This window comes from Lycorma delicatula, chromosome 6 (genome assembly GCF_047948215.1).
Source record: "Lycorma delicatula isolate Av1 chromosome 6, ASM4794821v1, whole genome shotgun sequence".
NCBI classification, from domain to species: domain Eukaryota; kingdom Metazoa; phylum Arthropoda; class Insecta; order Hemiptera; family Fulgoridae; genus Lycorma; species Lycorma delicatula.
Genome location: NC_134460.1, coordinates 148,754,355 through 148,767,204, shown reverse-complemented (window position 1 = coordinate 148,767,204; position 12,850 = coordinate 148,754,355).

Here is a 12,850-nt window from a genome sequence, read left to right as displayed (position 1 = left end):
AACTGATTTACAAGTTAGTTCTCAGGAGGAGTTTGCCTAGTATTACTTTCCCAACTTCCCTACAGTGTACACATAGGGTACAAATAAGTAATGTAACATTTTTTTTTACAAAAAGGACTTTAATAACTCTGCTGTCATACAATGTCCAAGTATTTTTTATGGCTGTATGCAAGTAGAACACAAATCATAAAACTTTCTATTACACTACAGACAGTTCCTGAGGTAAACAGTAAAGTTATTAAAAGTGCTGAATACATTTATTTATTTCGTGTATGGCACCAAGACAACACCAATTACAGTCAAAAATTACAAACAAAAAATTAATGAATAAATAAATTAATAATAAATAATTAATAAATTAATTAATTAATCTAACAAATTAATATAAGCTATTGATTCTGGAATCGCCATCAGCAAATTTTCAGGAGTCCTTTCATAAGCTGTCCTAGGGCAAACTTCTGTAATGTGTTTGATTTTCACCATACTCACAAAGGGGCGTCGGTGCTTTATTCCATTTATACAGGAAATAGGCGCACCTACCATGCTGAGTTCATATCCTGTTCAACGTTTACTATGTCTTACGTGGCAAGTCAAAACCCGACAGCTTTTGAGTAATACATGGAATTTGGTTATTCTGCTTTGTAGTCCATTCTTGACACCAGGTGTCAGTTAGGTTGAATCCTTCCTCTGTGGTAGCAATTGCTGATTTGATAGATGGCTTTCTAGAGCGACCATGTTTGGCATCCTCAATGTCTTCATGTACTGGTAGGTTTCGATTGTCCATAATCTTCTTGTACTCTCTTATAAGAGCATTCATATGATGCAGATTTGGGGGTGGTATATGGCTCAATACTGGGAGCCATTCCACTGGAGTAGATCTGATAACCCCGGCAATCATTCTCATAGTGTTATTAAGCTGAGCATCAATTCTATGAAGATAAGGGCTGTTAAGCCACACTGGCACGCAATATTCTGCAGCTGAGAAGACAAGATTCAGAGCCGATGTGCGCAAAGTGGTAGCCGAAGCTCCCCATGTTGTTCTACAGAGCTTATGTATAATGTTGTTTCTCGCTTTCAATTTTTCTCCAGTTTTCATTAGGTGCTCCTTAAATGAACATGTTCTATCAAGTGTCACGCCTAAGTATTTTGGTGCCGTGTATAGGTACTTTATGGTTGTGTCATGCTAGGTATTTTGGTGTGAAAGAGCCATTTATTCTTGAATAGAATTTTAAGCTCCCTATTAGCAAACTTGTTGCATAGATGGAAGCACGACACCTCTGTTTTACTAGCATTTGGTTAGAAGTGTTATCTTTGGAAGTACCTTCCCAGTTTCTCCAGGTTGGCCATCAGGACCTCCTTCGACTCTTCAAATGATCTAAATTTTGTTGTTAGCACCCAGTCATTGGTGTAGACATGCTTTTTAGATCTTGTCTCTGGCATGCCTGCAACATAGAGGCTGAAAATGAGAGGCGCAAGTACTGACCCTTGTGGCAGGCCATTCCTCAGTTTCCTTGGTGAGCTTATATCGGATCCCATGATAACTTGGAACATGAATTTAACTGAATATAATTTCATTACCATGGAGTTGGGAGTATAAAAGTATGTTCAGCTTAGTGAAATCAGCAATAAACCCTTCATCCTCTCTCACATTCCCAACAGGCAGATATACTATTTTGACATGAGAAAAAATTATGCATACAATTCTATATACTAGTATACTATATAATAATATATCATATAATACAATTTTTTTTTGGGGGCAATTTAAAAAATGTGTGATCTACACAATTGATTTAAAATTAATATATTTTTTTTTTATTACTATCTACAATCATTTTTCATCTTAAAAAAAAATATATATATATAAATTAATTAATTTTATACATATAAAATATTTATATGCATATAAATATTTTTTTCAAAGGCCTCACAAGTTTTTGTTTGGTTAGTCACACCAATTTATTCTTTAAGTAACAACAAGGTAATGCCTAGCAGAGTCACTTTAATAATTGATGACTTGTTACAGTATATGAAAACTACCAAATATGATTGAGGTTTGAATGTAGAATTTCTCAGATGAAGAATAGATATTGTCACTCAGCCATGGAGGTTGACATACAAGTAATTAATAATATAAATTGCAAAGTTTCAAACTTCATTTATCAGAATTACTATGCATCCTTCTTCCAGCAACATCCTCGATTAAAATATTAATAAAGATTATTTACTTCTTTTATGATGGAAATTATTTTTTAAGAATTTTAATAAAATTCAAGGATGTAAAAAAATAGTACCGATTGTTAAAAATATGTATTATTTTATGCATTATCTTTAATACAAACTTTTTAAGTAGATGAAAATCTTGAGCAATTAATTTTAATTACAAAAAACTATATCTCACCTGACATTGGTTACATTACACAGAGCCAATTAATTTTTCAAAAGTACTTTTATTATTATAACTAATTTGACTATCAGACATATGGTTTGGTTTATAAGTAGGGTTTTAAAAATTTTATATACAATGATTCTGATCAAACTGAATTGAACTTGTAACTTCCCTTCAAGTTGGAATAAAGCCTTTAAACTAACATATCAATAGTGTTTCATTTTAGGGTTTAGTCAAAGTTAAGGTTTATAATCTGTTCTTCTACATTATCCTTAAGTAAACTATTAAATAAAGTTTAACATGGTAGAAACACTACCAATGCTACTTAGCACTTGATTACCTACATTTACTTGTTTGCATTAATTAAAATTACATTAAAAAAATCACACTGAAGTGAAATGTTGTGTGAAATAATACATTATTTCATTTTACTTCAAAACAAGAGATCAAGTTGATGGGAGAGATAATTGCAATAAATAAACTTGCAGCATCTTATTTGCGTGTTGTTGTTTTGAATGAGTACACAAAAATAAAAAATTAATTTTGAAAACATATGATATATAGCTACAACTAACAATGGTGCCACATATACAAATTTGCAATAAATTTCTAACTCTCCCCTATAATTCAAATTCAAAAATTAATACAATAATTATGAAAAATATTTTTTTCTTATTTCAAATCATTGTCCATTTGCATTAGTATCAATGACATGATTGAAACGTTTGATTCGGTTTAGTCTTCATTAAAAAGTCAGCAAGCATTTTGTCCAAACTGATATGCCACAACTCGATCTCCTTGGCTTTGATATACACCCTTATGAAATGGTAGCTTCTGTTAACTTGCTTGATGTTGAATTTATATAAGCTATTCTTTGCTTGATCGATGGTGCCTTTATTAAGTATGTGCAAGTTATGGATTCACTTAACTGAGGAGACCACTTAGCCATCTGGTTTCTTTGCATTCCTCAGTTAGAGCTACTTATTTGGCTTCACATGAGGATATTGCAACAGTTTTCTGTTTCCTTCCAGCCCAAAATATAACTGTTCCTTGGAGTAGAACACATTTGGAAATAGGCCTTCTATCTGTTTTGTTTCCCCAGTCTTCGTCACAGAAACCAATCGGTTTAGAATTAGCATTTTGATGAAATTCTAATTACAGTCTTAGATCCTTGTAAATAATGAAGCACTTGTTTGACAGCACTCACATACTTCTTGGTGTGATTTTGGTTGAAAATACTTATTACACAAGCTGAGTAACAGATGTCAGGCCTGCTTACTTGGCTGAGATATAAGGCTTACTTGGCTTGATCCCAAGACAGCCTGATAAGAAAAATCTTTACCAGATGATTTCTCCTTACTAGGTGATTTCTCTTCTGTTTTTTCTGGAGAAGTCAGTTCATGAACTGGATTGCATTCATGCTTCTTGAATTTTCTTAATATTTCATTGATGTAATTTTCTTGATTCATAGACAATTTTCCATTTTCTCTTCAATAGTTGATTACATTTAGGAAGAAATTCAACACTCCTAATTCCTTGGTTGTTAGGTGTGTATGAAGATGAGCAAGTAATTGTTGTGTAAATTCAACTGAATTAGTGATTACAAGTTCATCGTCCACATATACTGTGATGAGCATGAAATTTCCTCCTTTGAAATATATGAAAACAGACTTGAGTTGTCCATATTGGATGACATTGATACAGAGTAGAATTAAAATTTTTCATACCATTTACAAGATCCTTGTTTAAATCAGTATAGGGCCTTGTGTGGCTTGATTACTTTAGTTTGATTATCCTAGTCTATTTAAGGAGCTGGTTGGTTGCAGTATACGTCCTCTTCTAGATCTCCGTTTATAAATGCTGTCCCGATATTGATATGGAATATTAGTAGATTATTACTAATATTTTAATGATGAATTAGCAGACATTTGACAGATATAGCTAGAAAACATGTTATTGTTATTTGTCTTATAATTGGAGCATATGTTTCATTAAAGCCAACTCGAGATTGCTACATGAATCCCGTAGCCACTAATCTGGCTTCAAAGCGATCCATTGAACCATCTGGTTTTCTTTTAACCTTAAACACCCATTTAAGTTTGATTGGATCTTTGTCCAGTGAAACTTCGACTAGAGACCACGCTTCATTCGTATTTAGTGAAGTAATGGCATTTGAGAATCAATCTGGGATCATTCAGATTGAATATCCTTCCTAATCAATTGAATAGGAAAACGTCACTTGATACTTATCAACTTTCTCAGATGAATTACTTATAGTGCTGAATATTGTTAACTTTTCAGTAAGCTTGGCCTGCTGTGTATGATTATATTCTTCATTCATCTTGGTTTAGAGGGTAAATGAAATCCAAAAAAGAATACAATGAAATTATAAACCATATGATAAGAGTCTTGCAGATATCATTTCTTCCGCTGAAAAACAACGATTTCGGTAATATAAATAAAACTGTTTTTAACAAAATGATACTGATATCAAAAAAGGTGAGACACTACATTTCTATATCAAAATCCGTTACTAATTTAGAATTAAAAAAAAAAATGCATGTTAAATATATGTAATAGACAATAAACAATGCTTAAATAAGATAATAAATAAATATATAAATAGATAATAAACAATGTTTAAGCGTTCCATATAATAAGCAAAAAATATAAAAATTTGTTACAAAAATCTTACTGGCTCGATTTCATTTATTAAACAACAAATAATCATAAGAAATGTATTATTTCTGTAAAAGTGATATGGATTACATATAAATTAATCAGGTCAGTAAGAGCTTTGTAACAAATTTTTCTACTTTTTGCTTATTACATGAAATGCGTAAACATTTTATTATTTATTATTGTATATCTATTGTCTATTACATATATTTAACACCTTTAGTAAACAAAATTCAAAATTAATAGCAGACTTTGATAATAGAAATGTAGTTCTTACCTTTTTTGATATCAGCATCGTTTTGTTAAAAACAGTTTTATTTATATTACAGAAAGTTTTATTTTCTGTGCGGAAGAAATGATATGTGTGAGACTCTTACCATACGGTTTACAATTTCATTATAATTTTTTTTTGATACCACTACGTTTTGTTAGATTATTCTTTTATTTGTTTTATGAATTATTGATTGTTATCTTATGGATTTATTATTGAAATTTATTGTCTTTCTAGAACAAACAGAAATACATTTTTTGAATTTCACAGCTAATTTTTTTTGTGTATAGTCATATCTTTCACTTCATACAATATTTTACTTTTTTAATAAAACTACTAATATGACCTTCACAAATCAAAGATTCATTCATTACTTTGTAAGTGTAACCCTCGATTTTTATTATATCCATGGACACACTTTTTATATTGTTACTAGCTGACCTGGCAAAGTTTCGCTATTGCTAGATTTGAGTATATATATACATAGATTAAATGAACACAGATGAAAGTTTGATAAAACATTAAAAAACTGAACATTACGTTATATCACAAATTTAACCATTCCTTTTATCCTCTTTTCCCTTCCCATCTTCAACATTCCCCTCTTCACCACTTTCCCTCTTACCCTTTTCTGCAAAAATATTTCTTTTCATTTAACTAATTTATATTCTGAATAGGAGCCAATTCGCACCATAAATACAATTGTTTTAAATATCTCAAACCCCAGCGCCACCTAGCAGATACAAACTAATTCAGAAACCTTCACAGGCGCACACAACTCACCAAAGTTTCATTGCAATCGGATGAATGGTATAGGAACGCAAGCAGGACAAACAAACAAACACATATATATATATATAAGATTAAATGATTTTTTTTTAATTCTCCATAAAATAGTTCAAATAATTCTAATTGTAGAATAAAAACTTTACCAATCAAATTTACTTCTGCTTTATTTATTCCTTTTTTAATAAAACTAATATAATCTCTTGTAAAGTAATGCTTTTATTTTTTATTAAATTAGTGAAGGAATTAAAAAAATTGTTTCATCTTCAGTACTTTCATTTACATAACAGCATTTACTATTAAAACAAGCTGTAGTATATTTTGTTTTAAATTTTATTATTTCAAATGCATTATCAAGTTTTTGTATGCTACATAGTACTATAAAGTACTGCTATCTAGTGGTGCAATTCATAAAGTCATCTTAAAAAAATGAAAAAAAGATTACATATTTAAGTCCCACGGTTTATCAAATGAAAAAAAAAAAATTGTCTAACAAAATTCGAGGTATTTTTTGAATTTATTCTTTATTACAAATCTAACTGAACTGGAATATAATGTTTTCATACTTATGTTTTAATTTTTTTTTCCATTTTCATTTCACTTTTAGGTTAGGTCATGTTTATGAATGTAAACATAGTTAGTTGACTTCGCTGTCCATCCAGTTCTGCGGAGTTTTACTGTCAAAGTTCTAATGAACTTCATGGTATTTAATTCATCACTTACTCTACTAAGCTGTTAGTAAAATAATTCAGTAAAAATCAGTTAAGACAATTGTTGAGTTCACCTCATCTCACTCAGTGAAGTTGAATTGTGCACAGTTGTGCAGTCATTTAGGGCTTGTCTAAAGCACAGTTTTAATTGTTATGGTCTACAGTAAATAAAAGTCAGTTGATCTGAGAGTTAGTTCAAATGGTAATGGCCATTGATGAACTATAATCTTAGGATTGTTGGAAGAATTTTAAATAACAAGAGCAAGAAAGATGCTTGTTATAAAAGGCTGATCATAAACCTAAGAATGTACTTGTAAAACAAGCATTGCCACACCAAGATAAATATGAACAAAATTAATATGATTAGGATAAACAATTTCTCAAAAAAAAGCATTTTAGATTGCTGAATATATACAAAAATAATTTAAATAACAGACCTACATACTACTCATTTTCACTTTCACTGTTGCTCATCTGTATATATAATGCCACTTAAGCTAACTTCCGAGTTACAAAGTAATGATGTAAGATCAAATGATAGAGATCATTTTCCAACTTCTGTAGAAACTTATGAAGAAGAGAACTAGATTGATATGACGAAAGAATCTGTGAGGATATAAACAGATTTGTTGTGTTTCTAAATACTTGACTGATTAAGGCACTTGTTCCTTGCTTCCTGGGACTCTTCTCAGATTTTCCTAATAGGCAATATCATTGCTAATAATATTGTTGTCCCATGAAGTAGAATTTTATGGGCAGAAGCTGGCTTGTAATACTAAGGATAGAAAGCAACAAATAATTTAGCATTTCCAAAAGTACACTTTTTAAAAGTCATTTACAGTAAATTTCCAGGATATTATGCACAAAATTATCTCAACTTATGGATGAGTTCTCTGCTAATTTCTGCAGATATTTTTTTTATTTTCAAGAAATCTTTTTGCTGTATTTGTGAAATAGTGCCACAACCTCTAGGTTTCAGTCAGTCTGAACAATTCATAAAATGTCTTCTTTATTATTTCTTTGCAAAATACCACTCTCTTCTTTACCTTTGGATTCTCTAACTTGTTAAACTATAACAACCAAACAATAAAATTCAAAGAAGCAAATTCAATCATGCAGTATAGAAAGATCAAACTAAAATGTCGAACAGTTAACTTTTCTTCTGGTAACTGGTTAACAATTTTTGGAATATGAGGTATATCTCCTTCTGATTGAACACACTGACTCCAATGGTGTTTTCACTTTTGGAAGCATTACTGAAAATTTCTTTCCAAAGGGTGTTAAGAACCCTCTACATTTGCCTGGATGTCTTCAATTGGGTCAAATCAGTTCCTTTTCAACAAAACTTTCTATTTGGGAAACAGGCAGAAGCTAGCAGGGGCTAAATCAGGGATATAGGGGTTTGCTGAAACACAGGAATTTTGACAAAAATTTGGCAATCGAGAATGCACAATGAGCCCGCTACATTGCCGTGGTAGAGAACCCAAATCTTGTTTCACCAGAGTGCAGGCCTTTTCTAACACAAATTTTCACGCAAACGCTGAAGAACACTTTTATAGTTTTACTGGCTGACTGTCAACCCCCTACGGACAAATCCATGATGCATGATATGCATAGAATTGAATAAAACCACCAACATTGTCTTCACATTTGACCGAATTTGTTGCATTTTTTTCAGTCATGGTGAACTTGGAAACTTCCACTGCGATGACTGTTCCTTTGTTTCTGGGACATTCCCATAAACCCATGATTCATCACCTGTAATTACCCTATGTAAAAAATCTGGTTAAGTTTCATCCTAATTAATCAGTTCTTGGGACAATTCAAGTCAGTATTGTTTGTGCTGGTCTGATAACAATTTCAGAATGAATTTCTCACACTCGACACATTAAATCTTCAGTTAAAAATTAACTAAACAACATAGAAACTTAAATTCAGAAGTGGAGGGCTGGCTGAACCAGGGGTCATCTTTGATTGATTCACAGCCATTTTTCAATTTGTTGAACCAGATAAAAGCATTTGACCGGCTCAGATATTCACCCCTGAAACCTCTAAAGAGTTCATAAGTCTCTGAAGCTGATTTCAGAGTTTTCAAACAAAATTTAACACACTCGTAGTTTGTTTTTTGTCATCCACATTGCAAAATCAACAATCCAACAAGAACTGTAAACATGTCTTCTCCACTAGAATCCCACTCTCTACTGATCGCAGCGATCTTTTCAGTACATTTCAAGAAAAAAACAAGCTTTCTTTTTCACATCCACAGGCAAACCTACCTCCTCCTGTTGAGCAGTGGCAGCACCTGACTTAAAACTTTCCAATCACATCTCGTAGATCCAAACAGATTTGAGTACATCCTATTCCTTTAACAAAATTGCAAATTTTATCACTAAACATACTTATATCAGATTGTGAGTAATGTCAAGGTCTTTCCATAATTTTAACTTTATTCCTTGTAATATTTGTATTTGCCTTTCAATAATAGTTTTTCTTCCCTTGCTATTTCAGAGCTTTCTTTTCCAAATTAAAACTATCTGATCAACAGAAATGAATTGAAAATAACAAGCATTATGTCAACATCACAACTTTATTGTAAAATTCATTCAAAAAATATAATTGAAAAGACAATGTAAAAAAAATTTCAGTATCATGAAGTCCTGTCTCCTGAGCATTTTGTTAGTGTTATGAATGACCAACATTGCCATCACATCCCAGTTTCTATGAAGTAACAGTTTACTTATGTTTTGGTCTTATAATGCAATCATATTAAGCAGTGCGAATAACAATGCCGTCAAGCAGTTCTTGATGGCTCACTTCTGCAATTTTGACTGTCATAGGATAGCACTTTTTTTAATAAATCAGAATCTATATAACAATTAAGGTTGTTTACATCACTCCTCATTAAATTGTATCTATGTATTGTGTAATTTCCCTCTAACCAACAAGCCAGAACAACATTCACACTGTTTTTACTGGAGCTGAGTTAGTCAAAGTTCAAGGGTTTCTTATTTTGCTTCCCTTATCTGGAGACAAATCAAAGTTTTAAAAGTTTAGCAGCATTGTTTTCACTTCCTTTTACCAGCAAAAAAGCAGACTTTCTGCAAAGCTTCCAGGAATTAGGTACAAGCTTTCAATTTTTAAATGTTCTGATCTTGCACTACTCTCAGAAAAATCAATCTCTACTCTACTATTCATTATCAAATGATGAAGAATTTGATTCATCATCACAACCTGAAAATACTTTAGACAAGTCACTATTATTTTTAAAAAAAATTACCTTTTCTACTGTTCTTAAGTGATATTTTTAATAATATTGATATATTAATAAAAAATTTATCATTTACTTTAATTAAATTTTACAAGCATTTTATCACTAAAAGCCCATTTTTTTGCTACATGGGGTAAGAAGTGGCAAAAAATGTTATGGCTATCTAAAATGGGCATGAAAAACAAATTACAGGAACAATTTCACCGATAAACATATTTTTGTTTTCTAACATGCCATACATAATTTTAATCAGTTTTTTGATGCTGAAAACGAATATGAACCCAGAATCTTTCTATCACTCACCATTTTTTAATTTTAATTAAAGGATTTTTTTCATTTTTCAATGTAAAGTTAGCATTTTAAGCTCCTACATATATTGTTAGCTATTTTTTATTGTTTAACTTTGTTAACATAATTTGTAAGCTATAAATAAATAATACTAGACAAAGAATTAAATCATATCATAGTCACATTTTATGACATCATATCTAATACTAAATAGTGAGCCTTCGTGGACAAGATTAATCATGTCTGTGCAGGTCAAACATGTAGCTGAAAACACAGCTGTGCTGTTTGTATTAAGCACTGGATTTAGGAATGAATTAATTTTTTTCAGTCTTACTGCTGTCTTAAATTTGTTAACAGTGCAGTGTCATAATGCCTCAAAATTGTGTAAATGATATGTCTTTTGTTATGTATGTGGTGAGTTTACTGTAAAATCAAATAGAAAAAACATTACACCTTTAATTAAAAAAGCATATGATTTTCAGTGTAAAATTTGTGATCAGGATAAGACGTGGGCTCCTCTTATAGTATGCAGTAATTATTCTGTATATTTAAGAGGATGGCTAAAAGGTACACAGAAGACTTTGCCATTTGGTGTACCTTTGGTATGGTGTGAACCATGGATCATGTAATCAACTGTTACTTTTGTTTAACAAGTGTATCTGGAATTTCTAAATTCTAGACATACTGTAAAATATCCTTCATTGCACTCTACAATCAGGCCTGTCCTCACAGTGAAATTATTCCAGTTACTGAGCCACCTGTGAATGTATGTTTTGAAAGCAGTGATGAAGAATTAGACAGTACTGAAAAGGACAACAATCTTATTGCTGATCTTATATCACAAGGTGAATTAAATGACTTGGTTAGGGATTTAAATTTATCAAAAAATCAAGCTGAACTGTTATGATCAAAACTGCAAGGTTGGGATTTATTTAGGAAAAATACAAAAATTTCAGGCTTTTGAAGCCAACAAAAAGAACTTTCTCAATACTTTATTGATGAAAATAACTTGGTTTATTGCACAAATATTGATAAGCTCGTGTTGCACTTAGAACAAGTTCATAAACCTGAGGACAGGCTCCTTTTCATAGATTCGTCCAAGTATATCTTAAAAGTGGTTCTAATACACAAAAGTAATAAATATCCTTCTATACCAATCGCTTATGGAATTAATATGAAAGAGATATATGATGTGATGAAAGACGTTCTTAAAAAAATAAATAATAAAAACATAGCTGGAACATACGAGATGCGACAATAAAGTAATGAGACTGATTTTTCTTTGCAAGATGTGGCAACCCTGCAGCTTGCATAGGCACACCATCTTTGACTTTGGTCAGTCGTGAGTTGTGCTGTAATAAGTGAACACGTGTTTGTGTCTCTCGTCACAGAAATGAAACCGCAATATATTTCACAACGGTATGCCATTTCTTTTTGCGTTAAATTGGGTGAAAATGCAACAACTTATGGTAAGCTTCAGAAGGCTTTTGGAGAGGAGGTTATGTCAAAGACCTCAAGTTTTTCGGTGGCATAAAATTTTTAGTGAAGGCAGAACAAATGTTGAAGATGAAGACCGCAGTGGACGACCATCAACCTCACGGACAGATGTCAACTTGACCAGGGTGCGTGAAATCGTACGATCTAATCGAAGATTATCTGTGAAAATGACTGCAGAAGAACTCAACATTAATCGAGAAACAGTTCGTCTATTAACTGAAGATCTTGGTATGAGAAAGATTGTGCAAAAATGGTCCCCAAAAATCTCACACAACAGAGAGAAACACAAAAATGTGGCAGCCTATCTGTTAGAGAAAACTGAAATCAATCCAGATTTGTTGAGCCGTGTTACTCGTATCACTGTTGATGAATGTTGGTTTTTCAATACTATCCAGAGACAAAACGCCAAAGTTCCCAATGGTGCTCAAACGGATCACCAAGACCAAAAAAAGCTTGCATGTCAAAGTCAAAAGTGAAGTGCATGCTTGTGTGCTTCTTCGATTCAAAGGGAATTGTTCATAAAGAGTGGATGCCTCCTAGACAAACAGATAACCGATATTTCTACAAAGAAATTTTAGAAAGACTTCGTAAACGAGTTCGTCATGTCCGTGCCAACATTGCTGATAATTGGATTCTGCATCATGATAATGCGCTCCATCCCATACTGCTCTGTCAGTACAGCAATTTTTAACCTCAAAACAAATTTCAGTACTACCACAGCCACCTTATTCACCAGATATCGCTACGTGCGACTTTTTTCTATTTCCAAGAGTCAAAATGGCGGTCAAGGTACACCATTTTCAAACAACACAAGATGTCCAAAAAGCTGTGACGAGGGTCTTGGAGAATATTACAGAAGATGAGTTCCAGAAATGTTACCATCAATGGCAGAAGCGCTGGAATAAGTGTGTGCAATCAGAGGGGAACTACTTTGAAGGAGACAACACTAAACATGACTAAAA